The sequence below is a fragment of the Rhinatrema bivittatum genome, chromosome 2, assembly GCF_901001135.1.
Source record: "Rhinatrema bivittatum chromosome 2, aRhiBiv1.1, whole genome shotgun sequence".
Lineage (NCBI taxonomy): Eukaryota > Metazoa > Chordata > Amphibia > Gymnophiona > Rhinatrematidae > Rhinatrema > Rhinatrema bivittatum.
The window spans coordinates 639,919,610-639,937,141 of NC_042616.1; positions in this window are offsets into that span (position 1 = coordinate 639,919,610).

Consider the following 17,532-nt stretch of genomic DNA (forward strand, 5'->3'; position numbering starts at 1 on the left):
TGCGAAGAAACTCTTGGGTAGAGAAGATGCCTCAAAAAGGGAGGCATCATCCCAAGATACTTTCATTTTGCTATAACTGTGGAGAGAATGGACACATGATGGGAGAATGCATCAATCCTGTAAATGCTGCTCTAGTCCAACAGAAATTGCGGGAAAAATTTGAAAAAAAAAAATACCCAGCATTAGGCAGGTTTCAAATACTCCTTTAAACTAAAAAGGTGCTTTTGCGAGGGGCAGACAAAGGCATCAAATGCAATTCAGATAAGTCCCAAAAGAAAAATATCCAGTGATCATATCCCACCATGTCCTCTACCAGATGATGTTTTGAAACGCCTCGTGGGAAAGGTTTGTTCTGCAACCGCTTATTTGGATGGTGTGCAGTGCCCTTGCTTAGTGGACACTGGCTCTCAAGTGACGTGCATAACACAAACTTTCTATGAAGACTATTTATCAGATCGGAAGCTATACCCGCTAGAAGACTTACTTTGTGTTACGGGTGCAGGAGGTCAACCTGTTCCTTATCTGGGGTATATTGAAGTTGAAGTACAGTTTCCCAAGGAGGCCTGTGGAAGTGGGAACAAATATTCTGTCCTTGCTCTAGTCTGTCCCGATCAAAAGAACAAACCCCTGCCTTTAATAGTGGGAACGAATATTCTCAGACATCTAATACATGACTGTAAAGAACTGGCTGGCCCAAATTACCTTAAGGAGTTAGCCATGGACAAAAATTGGGTAACTACATATCAGACCTATGTTTCTCATCAAAGTTCCAATCAAAGAGTTACTAGGCCAATGATGGCTAGATTGACCAGCACCAGACCAATAGTGTTCGAAAGGGATGAAGCGAAGGAAGTGGAATGCATTCTGAGAATGCCCAGACATGGTCAGAGTTTGTCCATATTGCTTGAGGCTTCAGAAAATTATCCTCTACCCGGAGGCTTACTAGTACAACCTCAACTCATCCGAACTGGCAGTAAGTTGCACACAAAGGCTAGGGTGCTAATGAAGAATATATCGGATTGTAGCATCAGTTTGCCTCCTAGAAGGACACTGGGTGTAGGTGAGCCAGTCGATATAGTGAGGACCATGAACGTTACAGGCTCGACCTATAAGGATGGTGCTAAACTAGAATCTATTGGAGAGGGTAACATGGAGTCTGAGAAGGTGTCGCTAGACTTCGGAGATTCTCCAATATCTGAAGAGTTTAAACAGCATATAGAAAAGAGAATTAATCAAGAGGCAAAAGGAGCATTTTCCTGTCATGACCTTGATATTGGATGTATTCCAGGAATAATGCATAAAATCACCCTGTTGGATCCAACTCCATTTAAAGAGCGCACACGTCATGTATCCCCAGCTGACTTTGAGGATCTCAGGCAGCACCTGAAGGAGCTATTAGCCACAGGAGTGATTGAGGAGTCTGATAGCCCTTATGCTTCACCTGTGGTATTGGTTAGAAAGAAGAATGGTACCTTGAGGATGGTTGTTGATTATCGTAAATTGAACAACATAACCAGAAAAGACTCCTATCCATTGCCTCGAATTGAGGAGACATTCACTCTCCTATCAGGTAGCAAGTGGTTCTCAGTACTAGATCTCAAGAGTGGGTACTATCAGATTGAGGTAGAAGAAATGGATAGGCCTAAAACTGCATTCACCACGCCCTTTGGAAACTGGCAATTTAAGAGAATGGCTCAAGGACTGACAAATGCTCCAGCAAGTTTTCAAAGAATGATAGAGAAAGTAATGACTGATATTAATCTACATGAAGTTGTGGCCTTCTTGGATGATCTTATAATATTCTCGGACACACTGGAAGAGCATGAGGACCGATTGATGAGGGTGTTACAACGACTGTTGAAATGCGGATTGAAGCTCTCTCCATCTAAATGTAAATTCTTTCAGAAGTCAGTGAAATATTTGGGTCATCATATCTCAGAGAAGGGGGTGCTCCCCGATGAAGAGAAAATTTCATCCATTACTAAGTGGCCACAACCTAAAAACATTAGAGAGCTGCGATCTTTTCTAGGATTTGCGGGCTATTACCGAAGATTCGTGAATCAATACTCACGCTTGGTGAAGCCGCTCAGTAATCTGTTGGTGGGACTAACAAACAGTCGAAAGGATAGGAAAGAAGCCCGGATTCAAAGTCAGCAGCTATTGGGTACGCGGTGGACCTCAGAATGTCAGAAAGCATTCGAAATTATAAAGGAAAAACTCACGGTTGCCCCTGTGTTGGCTTTCGCAAATTGGAAGCTACCTTATGTATTACACACTGATGCCAGCACTACAGGGCTAGGCGCTGCACTTTACCAAATTCAAGAAGGAAAACTGCGAGTGATTTCATATGCTAGTCGTGGGCTCACTAAAAGTGAACGGAATTACCCTATCCACAAATTGGAATTTTTAGCCCTTAAATGGGCAGTTTGTGAAAAATTTCATGATTATCTATATGGTGCAGAGTTTAAAGTAGTGACAGATAATAACCCTCTGACGTACGTCCTGACGACTGCTAAACTGGATGCCACAGGTCATCGATGGTTAGCATCCCTCTCCCTGTACAACTTTGACATCGGATACAAATCTGGTAAAGCCAATATAGATGCTGACGGGTTGTCTAGGAGACCACATGATCCTGAAGAAGATGATGAAGAATTTTTGAAATATGAGGAGAGGGTTGCCAAGATGCTATCTCGTGTGAAGACAGATCAAGAAGGAATGGACACTCTATCTAAAGTAATATGTAAGGCGGCATTCCAGAAGCATGATGTCTCTATTTTGACACATATTTCAGAAGATTCGGGAGACTACGACACTCCCATTACACCTCATTCTACTTCCAAGTTTGAGTGCAGCCCTGGTGCCTTGGTGGAAATCTTACCTGCAGGAGGAGATGCTGTTCCAGATGATTTTGATGACCCGGACCTGTGGCCTGGACAACCCACCCTACCTGGGTTTACCTTGGGTGACTGGAGAGTGTTCCAGAGGGAAGACCCATGTTTATCCCAAGTCATAATGATGCTGGAGAGAGGTGAGAAATTTGAAGATCGAGACAGGAATCGGGAGCATCCAGAATTGCGATTATTCTTCAGAGAATGGCAAAAACTATGTCTTCAAGAGGGAGTACTTTTCAGAAAAGTGATGAGGAGTGGAGGACCACACCAACAACTTGTGATTCCAAGAAAATATCGTCAGAGAGCTCTGGAGGGGGTACATGATGAAACTGGCCATCTGGGTTGTGAACGGACCTTGGACTTAGCACGTGCACGTTTTTATTGGCCGAGAATGGCACATGGGGTAGAGCAATGGGTGAAGACATGCGAAAGATGTGTGCGGAGAAAAGCTAGAGCAGAAAAAGCAGCCCCCTTGGTAAATATAAAAGCTTACGCCCCCATGGAGCTAGTTTGCATTGACTTCCTTACCTTAGAGCCTGACGACAAGGATACACGAAATGTTTTGGTAGTCACGGATCACTTTACTAAGTATGCTCAGGCATATCCCACTAGAGATCAGACTGCAAGAACTGTTGCTGTTACCCTGTGGGAGAATTTCATCTGCCACTATGGATTTCCAAAACGAATCCATAGTGACCAAGGAGCCAATTTTGAATCTGAACTCATTTCAGAGCTATGTAGAATAGCAGGCACTAAATCCAGAACCACTCCATATCACCCTCGAGGAAATCCAGTAGAACGCTTCAATAGAACCTTAATAGAAATGTTGGGTACATTAGAGGATAAGCGTAAGGAACATTAGAGAAAATATGTTCGGCCACTAGTACATGCCTATAATTGTACTCGGAATGACAGTACTGGAATTTCTCCGTTTTTTCTCATGTTTGGAAGAGAACCTCGACTTCCAATAGACTTATGCTTCGGCATCAGTCCAGTGGGTCATAACGCTAAAACTCATCACCAATATGTACGAGAGTTACGTCAGAGGTTGAAGTATGCATACGAGCTGGCTACTCAGGAAGCTAAGAAACATCAACTAGCCAACAAACGCAGATGGGATGCGAAAGTAATGCCATCCTCAGTGGAAGAGGGTGATAGAGTATTGGTCAAGAATGTGAAGTTGAGGGGCAAGCACAAATTGGCTGATCGGTGGGAGTCTTCAGTGTATATTGTGGTAAAACAAATTGAAGGTATACCAGTCTATGTGGTGAAGCCAGAAACAGGGGATGGACCCGAAAGGACGTTACACAGGGATCTACTGCGCCCCTGTGGATTTATTTCTGGAAGAGAAGAGGCTGATATTCACTGTGAACCATTCAATAGTACCAAGCAATTGAGGAAAAAGCAGAAGGAGGATGCTGAGGATAGTATGGATGGCTCTATTATGGAGAGCGGAAATTCAGATCCAGCTGAACTGGAAGAGAGTCCAATTACTGGTGAAATTCAGTCAAATGGAACATTAAATCCTAATGCGGAGGAGTTTCATCCAGAGTCATGGGAAGAGGATCCTGTGGAAGTTAGTATACCAGTAAATCATAACAATTCATGCGATTTGAACAGCTCAGTCAATGAAGAACAGCGTGCATCCTCCTTGGGGAAGAAGAAAACTCTTGATGAATCAATGACCAAAATAGGACTTCTACCGTTACCTCAAAGATCGCAGAGACCAAGGAGACTGCCTAGTAGATTCGATGACTTTGAAGTGCAATTGCCCAAGGGGTTGCACAGCCACAACATATTGAGACAGTCATATTCAAGGAATCCATTAGAGGCGTGTATATCCATGCAGCAACTAAGTAGTATGATGCAAGAGATATTGAGCAAACAAACAGAGTTAATATATAAGCTGTGGACATAAATACCTGCCGGGGACGTCAGGTTTTAGGAGGGGACCATGTAACATACCTCTAGGAACTAGGGCAGAGAAATGTTGAATCATCATTGTGACATGAAAAGACTGACAATAGAGTGCTGTCTCTTTAAGAGCTGGGGGGGGGGGGGAAGGAGATTCAAAATTGGATTGTCTGAGCATGTGCAAACAGATCACTGCTCAGCTTGAACAGAGTTCCTGCCCTGCTCTGAATTAATAAATATTATCTGTACTGATTAAGGTTCTCTTTTCTGGAACCCTGCTGTGGACGACTTGGGAGTAATTGAACTGTGCCCTGTCAGGATTTGAAGCTCTTCTTTCGGATAGAGGCTGCTGTATTGTGGATTTGGCAGTTGAAGCAAAGAGCAGTACTGACGCCCTCTTCAGCTCTAAATTCAAATGGACACACAGTAGGATACAATCTGGGACTTTGCTTGTTCAGAGACTGCTTAAGGTCGGGTGCTATATCACATGCTGATTCTGGTTGAAATACTTAACATGAGTTTATGACAAAGTTGAGTTTTCTCTTGTACTATATACATGTGTTTATATGACAAATGCAGATGCTTAGGAAGTGAACAGATTTATTTCAGTCATTCATTCCAGTAAAGATAAAACTGTTACTCACTAAAGAGCGTGTGGATTCATTTCTGATACTGGGTTGGAAATCAAAGTGCAGGTTTCAGACACAAGGAGTCATAAAGAAAATTGAACTTCAAGGGTTACATTCACTTCCAAGCTGCCTAGCCTGCAGGCATCCTGCAGCACAAAACTGACACCATGCGAGAATCCCATCTCATCCCAGCAAGGAGTCACACCTACTACCTCAAGGGCTTCCCCATGCAGCCCACCCAGCTGATCCATCAACAGACTCCAGAGCAATATCCACTCAAGTAATCCACCCCAATACAAAAGTTGGCTGCAACAATTCAAATAACCATAATAAGCAAAATATTAGAGGGAGAGTGAGAGGGGACAAAAAAATTAAAAGGCCTGCAGCAGGCCAATCAAGCCAGCCCGTAAAATGGTTTGATTTGAAAATCCCCATTGGAAGCATGAGGCCCCATTGACCAGATCTCCTTATCCTCACCTTCTTCAGCCACACTGCATGAGGCAACATGAGACTAAGCCAGGTGCCCACATTCTGGTCAATTTTAAAAGCCTTATGTGCCAAAGCAGGGAGATATGTGCGTGACTCGGCCTGGCGCACGCCGCGTGGATTTTAAAACCCGTGTGGCTATGTGCATATCTCCTGGTATGCACATAAAAAAAGGTATCTGAAAAGGAGCGGGGCATGGGTGTGGTCTGGGAGGGAATGGGCAGGACATGGGTGGACCAAGACTGCACCATGAAGTCAGCGCGAAAGTAATTACTCGCAAAAGCACAAGCTGGGGTCCCCTACTGGTATCTTTACTTCTGCTATGGACGGCGTGTGAGTCATTTAACAAAAAAACTAGGCTAGTCAAGCAGGGTTTTAGGGCTTCGGGCTAATAGGGTAAATGAGGCACGTTATCTAGAGAGTTTAGGAAGTTCTCTCCTTTATTGATGCGAACTGGGAGCAAACTGGGAAAAAGGTCTATTGCGTCCCCGCTCATACCTACTAAAATTCCCCCCACTTACGTGCTCCAGATGGCAGTTGCACACACACACGCGCATGTCAATATAAAATAATATATGCACATGTATGCGCGGAAAGCCGATTTTATGACATGTACGTATGTTATAATATTCAAATACTTGATAAATGTTCTTTTGATTTGATGGTTCTCATAATTTAAACTACCAAATGGGTAGCTTCTTCCTTACAGGAACAAGTCAATATTAAAATTGACAAACTCAAGACATCATTTCCTCTTGACACTTTCACCACTCAGCAGAATTTTGGGGCACTATTTTCATGTTAATTGGAATTTAAGAACTGCGCTTTATCCTGATTGCCTGAAATAAAAATATATAAGTTAATTTATACAACAGAACAGTTTACGCCTTGCCACACATTCTTTTTTCTTATAAATGTGGCGCGTCCATCTGCGCATGCCGGAAAATATGTGCACATGTGCGCAAGCGCAAGGGTCTTAAATTTTACTTCATTATAAGGGACAGCACAGGACCTAGCCTAGCCTGCTCAATCATAGAAGTAAATCTATCTTGGAAGGCTACCACTGTTGAACAACCCAATTAATTTCAATAGGTGCTTTTTAACCCTTAGAAATATTGGATTCTTTTTTTTTCAGTTTCAATAACAATTTTCTTTCCCCAATTGGACAAAAATATTATGCAATTTCTCTCAATGTTCGGGAATGTATTCATTTTTAGCCCACAGAGATAACTTTATGGGAAATGTGGCTTAAACATATGTACCCATAGGGCCGGATTTTAAAAGCCCTGCGCGCGTAAATCCAGCCGGATATACGCCCGCATGGCACTCGCGCGCCGGCACGCCTATTTTGCATAGGGCACCGGCGCGCACATAGCCCCTGGACGCGCATAAGTCCCGGGACTTCATAAAAGGGGCGGGGGGTGTGTGTCCAGGGGGCGTGTCCGGGGTCAGGGGGCAGTTTGGGGTGGGACCGGGGGTGTGGCGCCGGCCCGGGGGCATGGTCGAAGCCTCCGGACCAGCCCCCGGGTCGGGTGATGGCGCGCCAGCAGTCCGCTGGCGCGCGCAGATTTACACCTGCTTTCGGCAGGTGTAAATCTGCCAACAAAGGTAGGGGGGTTAGATAGAGCTGGGGGGGGGTCGGTTAGGGAGGGGAAGGGAGGGGAAGGTGAGGGGAGGTGGAAGGAAAGTTCCCTCTGAGGCTGCTCCGATTTCGGAGCGGCCTCGGAGGGAACAGGCAGCGCGCCATGCTCGGCGCACGCAAGTTGCACAAATGTGCACCCCTTGCACGCGCCGACCCCGGATTTTATAAGATATGTGCGGCTACGTGCGTATCTTATAAAATCCAGCGTACTTTTGTTCGCGCCTGGTGCGCGAACAAAAGTACGCGCTCGCGTACATTTATAAAATCTACCCCTTACTGAGCAAGGATGCAAAAGATATGTTTTTACCATAACCTACTATCTTTATGGGAGGGGGAGAACCAGAAAATTGGAATCTGCATCACTAGCAATGGTTCTGCCTGACCCAAAATATCTGACCTACTGCTACCCCAAATAAGGGAAGAAATAGCATAGCTTGGTGGTGGTTGTACAGGGTGGCCTATGGAAAAGTAGCATGCCTCCAAAACCAGTGCCACACAGGCAGGCTACTTTTCTATGGGCCACTATGTATTAACTCTCACAGATGACACTGCATGATGTCATTTTATTGCTCTCATATGCTGCAGGTGCATTTCATGCTTTCAAAAAGAGGATTAGTAAATTATAATCAATCAAACAATAAAACATACCAAGTCTGTGAAAAGTGGACAAACTCAGGAAAAAAAATGATATCAGAGGGTGAAGAAACAGGTTATAGTCACATTTTTATATTTTAATCAGATACAGATGATTTCTATTAAAATGAATGAAAGATGAATGGGGACATACTATATACCACTTAATATGGTAGCATGGTTCTCCCATCCTGTTTGTTGATTATACTAGGGTGTTTTGTTCATAAAAAACCTCAGTCGGAAGAAAGAAATAGCAGCACAACAAAAACGATATACAGGAGAATCTTTTTAAATGCTCTGCATGTAGTAAACATTTCAGAAGGAAGAAAGAACTAATGGAACACTAGAAAATCAAGAAATGGAAAAGTCTGTGTTCAGCTACATTATATGGAAAAAAATTTCTTAGTAAAGCAAACCTCACTAATTACCAAGAAAGCCATACTGATTAAAGTTTCAATTGGCAATCAAGTTTCACAAGAAGCCCAAAATTCTACCCAGCAAGAAGATCAAGTTCAAATAGGGAATGAAATAAAAGCTCATGTCACAAACATAATATTGATGACTGATTATTCTCTAGTAGTAAATTAGACAAATAGCAAATGCTTCCACAGGAAGACAGACATCTGCAGTGCCACTCTGCCTTGAAGCTATACTGCATATCCTTTACGTTACGAGTCTTTCTTTTAGTCATCATTGCTGCCATATCTAGCTCTTGAGGATCTTGCTGTCACTCTGCCTTGTTGTCATACTCCAGACTCTTCACCTTCACATTTTTTAAGGTGGCGCTGGCCGTCCATTGCTCCTACCATGTGACAGAGGCCGGCCAATGGCACCAATAGCCCTGTCACAAGGTAAGGGCAAAGGGCCATCGGTGCCATTTTGATAAGTGGCAGCCAGCAGCCCAAGAGGGAGAGATCACTCCCGGGACCCCGCTGGACCACCAGGGACTTTCAGTAATTCTTGGGGGGGGGGGGGGGGGTCGGGCAAGTCTTGGGGGTCAGGAGGGTGGAGGGTTGCAATTAATTAAATTTGAAGGGTTGGGGTGGGTTTGACTTTTTTGTTTTTATTTTTTTTTCTTTTTTAATCTGAAGGATTGGGGTGGGTTTTGGGCATTGTTTCGGGGCAGATGAAATAAAATCGGCCAGAATTGTGGGAAAACGATATTTCCAGCGGCAGGCCGAACCAAAAGGTTTGGCCGAATCACATCTCTAGAACATAGTACAAATTTTCATCTTTGTGAGACTTTCCTCACTCCAGATAATGTCAAATCTTTACCAAGGTGTACTGTGCTGTTTGTATGTTTCACTCTACATGCAAAACAGGCCCCTAAACCCTAACCACTAATACCTCACCTCGCCCTATCAGGTGGCCCTCCTATAGAGATATAAATAGGTGCACACAGTGAGTGTTAAGAATATTATCAATTGCTACTCGTTACAGGCCTCCCCCAAGCCCAGATAAGTGCCACTTTCAAAACTTAGCTGGATAAATTGGAATTTATCTGGACAAGTAAGATGCAACGTTTAAAATAAATGCGTGGAGATTTTATTTGTATAATTTACTGGCATTTACTCTTCATAAGTCAGGAGATTTACAGGTATTTACACATGTAATTTGGGAGATTTTCTAACATGCGAATGGCAATGAAATTACCAGTTTTACCAATTAGTCTTCCAGTTTGCCCAGTCTATTTGCAGGTCATTGAAACTCTCCTGGCTTTTCATCCTGAATTCCCTCATGGTTCCGGTTATTACCCCATTGTTTATTGTAAACCGGCTTGATGTGATGTTATCACGATTGCCGGTATAGAAAAAATTAAAATAAATAAATAAATAAATGACAAAAGAGCTGTTTTTGTGTGCTCCTTTGTGAATACCAAGGGTCACCAAGGCAGAAAAGGATGATGATAATGCTTCAAATCATTTGCCTTCATCAATCTCAACAGTTATTGGGCAAGGAAGGTATGGTGATGTCTTTTCCATCAAGTCTTCTTCAGTGCTCCTTCGGTTATTCCTATTCAAATGAACCCATCTAATTCATTGGTTACATTTGTCTCATTTATGCTTATTAACTTTCAGTCTACTGAGAGTAAATATCAGTTAATGCACAATTTAATTTTTGAAAATACAACCAGACCTTTACTGTTTTACTGATTCCTGGCTTTTAGACTCTGATTTTATAATTTTAAATCAGATCTGTCCAACAGGTTTCTGCTGTGTTTCTCAACCACGCAGAAAAAGACAAGGTGGTGGTCTACTAATCATCTACAAAGATACCTGGAAACCTAAAATCAAACATCTTGGTGGTTATTCTCCCTTTGAAATGCTTGCAGCTTCTATTCACTGTTTCTCTTTGTGTTTAGTTTATTGTTCTCCAAAGCATTTACAGACCAGTCCATCTTTTTTCTTTGAAAAATTACTTCTTTCCAAATTTAATGTAAACAATATGATAATTTTAGGTGATTTTAAGCTACATGTTGATGCCACCCCTCTCTCTACACAATGTGCTCTATTTCTAGAGATTCTGAAATCTCTTGGTTGGCTTCAAAAAATTCAAACTGTCACTCATAAGTTAGGCCATACTTTAGCCCTTGTTTTTGTCAATGAGTTGCTATTGAAGCTTTGTTTGAAATCCCTGACCATTACTGGGTTCTTTGGTCTGATAATTTCTTAATAAATTTTCAAATTCATGTCAATATAGTTCTTACTATTGTATTCAATTCACATTATTTTGCTCCAATGTCGCATTATTGATGCTACACTTTTCTCATCTTGCATTTCACCCTTGCTACCCAACATTCCCATGTATAATATTACAGCTTCAATTTCATAATGAGATTCGACCTTATGCTCAGTTTTGGACAAATTAGCTCCACTAGAAGCTTTCAAACCTAGTGATTCTAGACCACAACCCTGGTTGACTCCCTCTATTAAATTGATGTCAATCTTTGAGAAAATGTGAATGTCAATAGAGGAAATATTGCACTTTTGAATTGGCATCCTCTTTCAGAACTTTATTAAAATCCTATTAAAATCCAACCACTGAAGCCAAAAAGGATTTCAACTAGGGATGTGCACAACTTTTTTTTTTCAGTTCGTTTTCGGGTTCAGGGGTGGACAATTTCGATCCACTCCCCGAACCCGGAAACCTTTTTTGTTTCGCTTTCGGAAACAGACCAAAAAAACCCCAAACCCACCCCAACCCTTCAAATTTATTTAATTATGAATGGCCATTGCTCCTACCATGTTACAGGGGCCGACCAATGGCACTGGTAGCCCCTGTCACATGGTAAGGGCAAAGGGCCACCTGCACCATTTTGATTCTTGGCAGGCCTGATGGCCCGAGAGCGGAAGATCATTCCCGGGAGCCCCACTGGACTACCAGGACTTTCAGGAAGTCTTGCGAGGGGATCGAGATGGTGGTGGTGGTGGTGGTGGTGGTGGTGGGGGGGGGGGGTTGTAATTAAGTCCATTTGAAGGGAAGGGTTGGGTTTGTTTTTTTTTTTTTAATAAATGTGCCCCTCCTCCCCACGCTAACCCAAAAATAAATTTTTTCCTGAAGTTTGGGAAAAACTCTGGTTCGGGATTCGGGTCTCCTGAACAGGAAAAATTAGGTAATTTCATTGAAATTTCCTAATGCGTTCTAAACAAACGCACATCCCTAATTTCTACTTGAAACAGATATGTGACATTGATTGTAATCCTGGCTCTTTTTTTCCTAGCCAAAAAGTTAACAAATATCACTCCTTCTAATTTTTTCTCAGCAGAATCGCAGAGGGGTAGAACAAAATGAAGAACCATAAAATAGGTGGAATGGGAGAAGAAATTTGTATTTTTTTTCTCTTTTTTACATTTTTTATCTGAGGACAAAACACTAAAGTGTAACCAACAAACAAACAGGATCGGAGAACCAGGCTGAGACTATAGATCGATACAACAAAATGAAGAACCATAGAAGAGGTTTAATGGGAGGAGAAAATTGTATTATTTTTATTTTTCACATTTTTTTCTGGGGACAAAGCACCCCAGTATTACCAACAATGCCGAGATCAAAACAGCAAATAACATGAAGGCACTAAAACTCTCATGATGGTATACTATAGGCATGGCAGGTAGGCTAAGTAGTAGCAGAAAGATATCTAAGATGGTATAATGGACAATGCATGTGGCAGCAGGATTCCTAAGGAGGTATAAGTGACCTGTCAGGCTGAGAAGTAGCAGTAAGATCCCTAATGTGATAATACAGTATATGGAGCAATGGCAGGTATGTAATGTGGTAGCAGAAAGACACATAAGATGGTACATCTGGCACATGGCAGGTAGGCAGAGCAGCAGTAATAGTAATTTTGGACATGGCAGGTATGCATATTGCAGCAAGACCCATAAGGAGGTATAAGGGGCATAATAGGTAGGCAGAGCAGTAGCAGCAAGAACCCTGAGATGTTACATTTGGAGAATGGCAGGTAGGCAGAGCAGTAGCATTAGTAATCTTGAGCATGGCAGGTAGGCATATGGCAACAAGACCCATGAGGACGAATAAGGGGCACAGCAGTAGCAGCAAAACCCCTAATGTGGTGTAAGGAGCATGGCAGATAAGTATAGCAGTAATTTCCCTAAGGTGATACATCTGAGGCAAGTAGGCATTTGGCAGCAAGACCTTCAAAGTGTAGAATGCAGGAAATCACCACCAGCACAAAGGCCTTGACATCAAGGTGGAAAGCTATAAAAGAAATGGAGGTAAGAGGAGAAATTTGTATTTTTTTTTCCTTTTTTCACATTTTTTTTTCTGGCAACAAAATACCAACAAACCAACAAACCAACAAACAGTATAACCAACAAACAAACAGGGTAAGAGAACTGGGTTTTAATCCAAACAGCAGACAACATGGAGGCACCAAAACACTCATGTTGGTACATAATAGACATGGCAGGTAGGCATATTAACAGCATAACCCCCAAGATGGTATATCAGGGGCAAGGCAGGTAGGTAGAACGCTAACAACAAGAAACATAAGGTGGTACATCCTGAGCTTGGCAGGAAGGCATGTGGCAGCATGACCTCTAAGGTGAAACATCTGAGGCATGACAAGTAAGTAGAATGGTAGCAACAAGACCCCCAAGGTGGTACATCTGGTACATGACAGGTAGGAGTGTGACATTAAGACCTTCATGTGTTTTCAGTCATCTTGCCACTGGTATTGAAATTCTGGAAATCCAAGTAAAGGCAGAATGATTTTCATAATGATCAGTTTTTCCTTCATCTATGGCACTAGTCTTGAGCGATGAGGGTTTGCAATGTCCCCTGCCATTGAGAGGACATGCTCATGGGGTATTTTGGTTGATGGGTATGAGTATTATTGCTGAGCCACGTTGGTTGAGTCTGGCCAAACTGCAGATTTGTGTTCCCAATATTCCAGCTAACTTGTGTCCATGTCCTCAATGGGCTATGTGAGATAGTGGGTTACATAAATTTGTGCTGGAGTCGCCTTTGCTGGAGTGGGCCAAGGGTCTGTCTTTCCTACTACATTAGCTATAGCTTGTGCCAGGAAAGATAGTTCTTTGCAGGCAATGTGTTTTTGGCATATTAGAACATAAGAACATGCCATACTGGGTCAGACCAAGGGTCCATCAAGCCCAGCATCCTGTTTCCAACAGTGGCCAATCCAGCTCATAAGAACCTGGCAAGTACCCAAAAACTAAGTCTATTCCTTGTTACTGTTGCTAGTAATAGCAGTGGCTATTTTCTAAGTCAACTTAATAACAGGTAATGGACTTCTCCTCCAAGAACTTTCCAATCCTTTTTTAAACACAGCTATACTAACTGCACTAACCACATCCTCTGGCAACAAATTCCAGAATTTAATTGTGTGTTGAGTGAAAAAGAACCTTCTCCGATTAGTTTTAAATGGGGGAGAGGAAGGAAGTGCTTACTGACAGGGTGTTTCTCCTGCTCACACTACCCTCAGAGGTAGTCTGTTTTATATGCTCACTGTGCCTCTGTCTCTGTTGTTCCTCTTAACACACCCCAACTATCATCATCTCCTTCATGAATGTGAGATGCTGGGATTGGAAGGCAAGACTCCATTTCACCTGTAGATCACAAAGTGCAGCAAACAAGTGTAACCCCTAGGATTTTAAACCCCAGACGCTAGTTCCAGAGGCCATATCTCAAATTTCCTTTTCAAGTGGAACACTGTTACTATGCCATAAAATGTATTTCCAGAGTTTCTTGCACAGGGGAACTTTTCCTATCAGGTCCCTTCACATTGATCTTGTTTTCCCATTTTTTAAATCTTTGTACCCAACACTCATGATAACAGCATAAATGACTAATAAAGTCACTAGGGATGTGCTGCAGGGACGGATTCGTCCCATTCAGCATTCATATTTGTCGGGACCCAAATCAGTTGCATCCGTTCTCAGGGGACGCCGATCCATACATTAGTTACATATGTATTTGTTTCTAAAAAAAAAACCCCATCCCAACCCTTTAAATTTAATTAACTACAACCCCCCCTCCTGACCCCCCAAGACTTGCCAAAAGTCCCTGGTGGTCCAGTGGGGGTCCTGCAGCGATCTCCTGCACTCGGGTCGTCGGCTGCCAGTATTCAAAATGGTGCCAATAGCCTTTGCCCTTACTATGTCACAGAGGCTAATATTTTGAATCAGATGCTTATGAGTCATTCCAATTAGTCATGATGCACATGGAGAAGCTGTCCTGCCTTCACGCTTCAATGGAAATGGCTTGATATTTTCCTGCACCTCTCGATCAGCTCCTGCAGGAATACATTCCTGTGGTCCTTGGATCCCAGCATAAGAACATAAGAACATAAGAAATTGCCATGCTGGGTCAGACCAAGGGTCCATCAAGCCCAGCATCCTGTTTCCAACAGAGGCCAAAAACCAGGCCACAAGAACCTGGCAATTACCCAAACACTAAGAAGAACCCATGCTACTGATGCAATTAATAGCAGTGGCCATTCCCTAAGTATAATCGATTAATAGCCATTAATGGACGTCTCCTCCAAGAACTTATCCAATCCCTTTCTAAACACAGCTACACCAACTGCACTAACCACATCCTCTGGCAACAAACTCCAGAGCTTCATTGTGCACCGAGTGAAAAAGAATTTTCTCCGATTAGTCTTAAATGTGCTACTTGCTAACTTCATGAAATGCCCCCTAGTCCTTCCGTTATTCGAAAGTGTAAACAACCGAGTCACATCTACTCATTCAAGACCTCTCATGATCCCAAAGACCTCTATCATATCCCCCCTCAGCCGTCCCCTCTCTAAGCTGAACAGCCCCAACCTCCTCAGCCCCTCCTCTTCAGCCTTTCCTTGTCCGTCCGTCCCCCCCCCCCCCCTCCCAGGAGACGCATTCTCTGCAAAACACAGTTGAACCGACGAGAGCCCATCTTAAACTGCAACTGCGACAAACTTTGCCACACTGGAGGGAGGTGGCATGCCGGCACAATCAGACCTAAAAATAGCCCCGCTGGCACGAGGAGAAAGCAGTGCTGTCTGGTGCTAAAACAGCCCCCGGGCCTGACCCAGGAACAAATTTGGCCCCGCCCCCCCCTGCATCGTTACCTGTCTCCCAGCAGGTACCTGTCCCCCTGTCCCCCCTGCCCCCCCCCCTGCATCGTTACCTGTCTCCCAGCAGAAAACAAATCCAGCCGCTCAAACTGCACCAGGGCATCTTTCATTGCCAAGTGCAGCAAGTATGCAATACAACAGATAACCTTAGAGCTCAAATCTTCTATTAACTTTACTATATTTGGTCAATTGTCTATCACAAAGAAACCTTCATTTAGACTCCTGGCTAACTGCCAACCATCCAGGATCTCTTATGGCTGAAAGAATATTGCATGTGGTATGGGGCTATATGTCAACTGGATATTCCGCAAAACTCACCTGAACCCTGATGCTCTGTCCCCGCTAGAGCAGCTGTCTGCCCCTGCCTTAGCCAGATCCCAACAGTGTTCCATTAGGGAGAGATAAGCATGTATAACATTCATACTGGTCCAGATATTAGTAGTGAAATACATGCTACTCTTCTCTGCCTTAACCTGCTGCTTCTGGGTATAACTATGGCACTGGTTGCACAGGGTGGGGATGACCTTCCTAAATGTAATCCTAGAGAGGCACTTTGTAATTGGAGGATATCCTACATTTTCCACTACCTGTAGGACTGTTCATCAAGGGCAATCATTTCCTCTATCTCCTCTTACTACTTTTGATGCTGGCTGCCTCTTGCCCTGGGACAGTGCTATAGAAGATCACCCCTTTTCCTCCATGGTTGGTTGCCACTTCAGACACATGGCAAAAGCTGCTGGCCTGCCATATGACTGCTGAAAGAGGCCGTGGGATCAACTTGGGGAAAAGTCTTCCCCTTTTCTACCTTTGTCCTCTTTTACTTGACATGGCAGAAGGGGTCCCCAAGCTAGTATTGCCATCCTACCTTGATGCCAACAACAGCAGGTGCAGTTTCTCCTGTTGATGCTGTGTACCTGTATTTGTGATATGCTCCATTTGCTTCCCTTGACTGATATCCTTCTTGAAGTGAATATGCTGAGCAAAAATTAGGCCCTCCCTTACTTTGAAGTGCCTCCAGATCAGAGATTTCTTCTGCAATCCTTTCTCTATATCATTTGGGGCTGATGCTCCCACTGGAATTGTGGTAGAGGGTGGACCATGAGAAATAATGCTGAAGGCATCACTCACACTCTACCAGCACTGCATCCTCTTCCTCTCCATACTCAGTTTCATCTATTTCCTCCGTCTCTGAATTGAAGACTAAGATGTTACTAAGCAATCCTCCCAAATTTTCTTCAGCTAGTAGCTGTTCATTGTCTTCTGATTCAAGAAATCCCATAATAGATTCTTTCTAAGGGGGCAGATCCAAGATGGCCACGTGAGAGGTCATGAACTGTGCTGCTCCGCAATTTCCTCAAGATTTACTTTGTTTTCTGTTTTTTCCTGGGGTTTATTGCCATGCCGCATAAGAGGAAGGGGAAGGTTAGGGTATATCCTTCTGAACCCAACCTACCCACGGAGCAGCAATGTATTACCGAGTTCACGACCCCCACTATAGAGAAGAGGGTGTCTTCCCCCGCTGGAGAAACAGAGAGAGGAGCTCTGTTTTCTCCTGCGGAAATGTCATTGAGCCCTCCTGACTCCCGACAACAGCTGATGACTTCTTCATCTGGTGACACCTCCAGTGCTGAGGGCCTGAGAGGAGACTCAACCGGTCAGCCTCAGCCGGAAGAAGCTGATGGCATTTTTCCAGAATGGGTATTGCCCTTTGCTCCAACCCAGAGTTTGAAGGTCCTT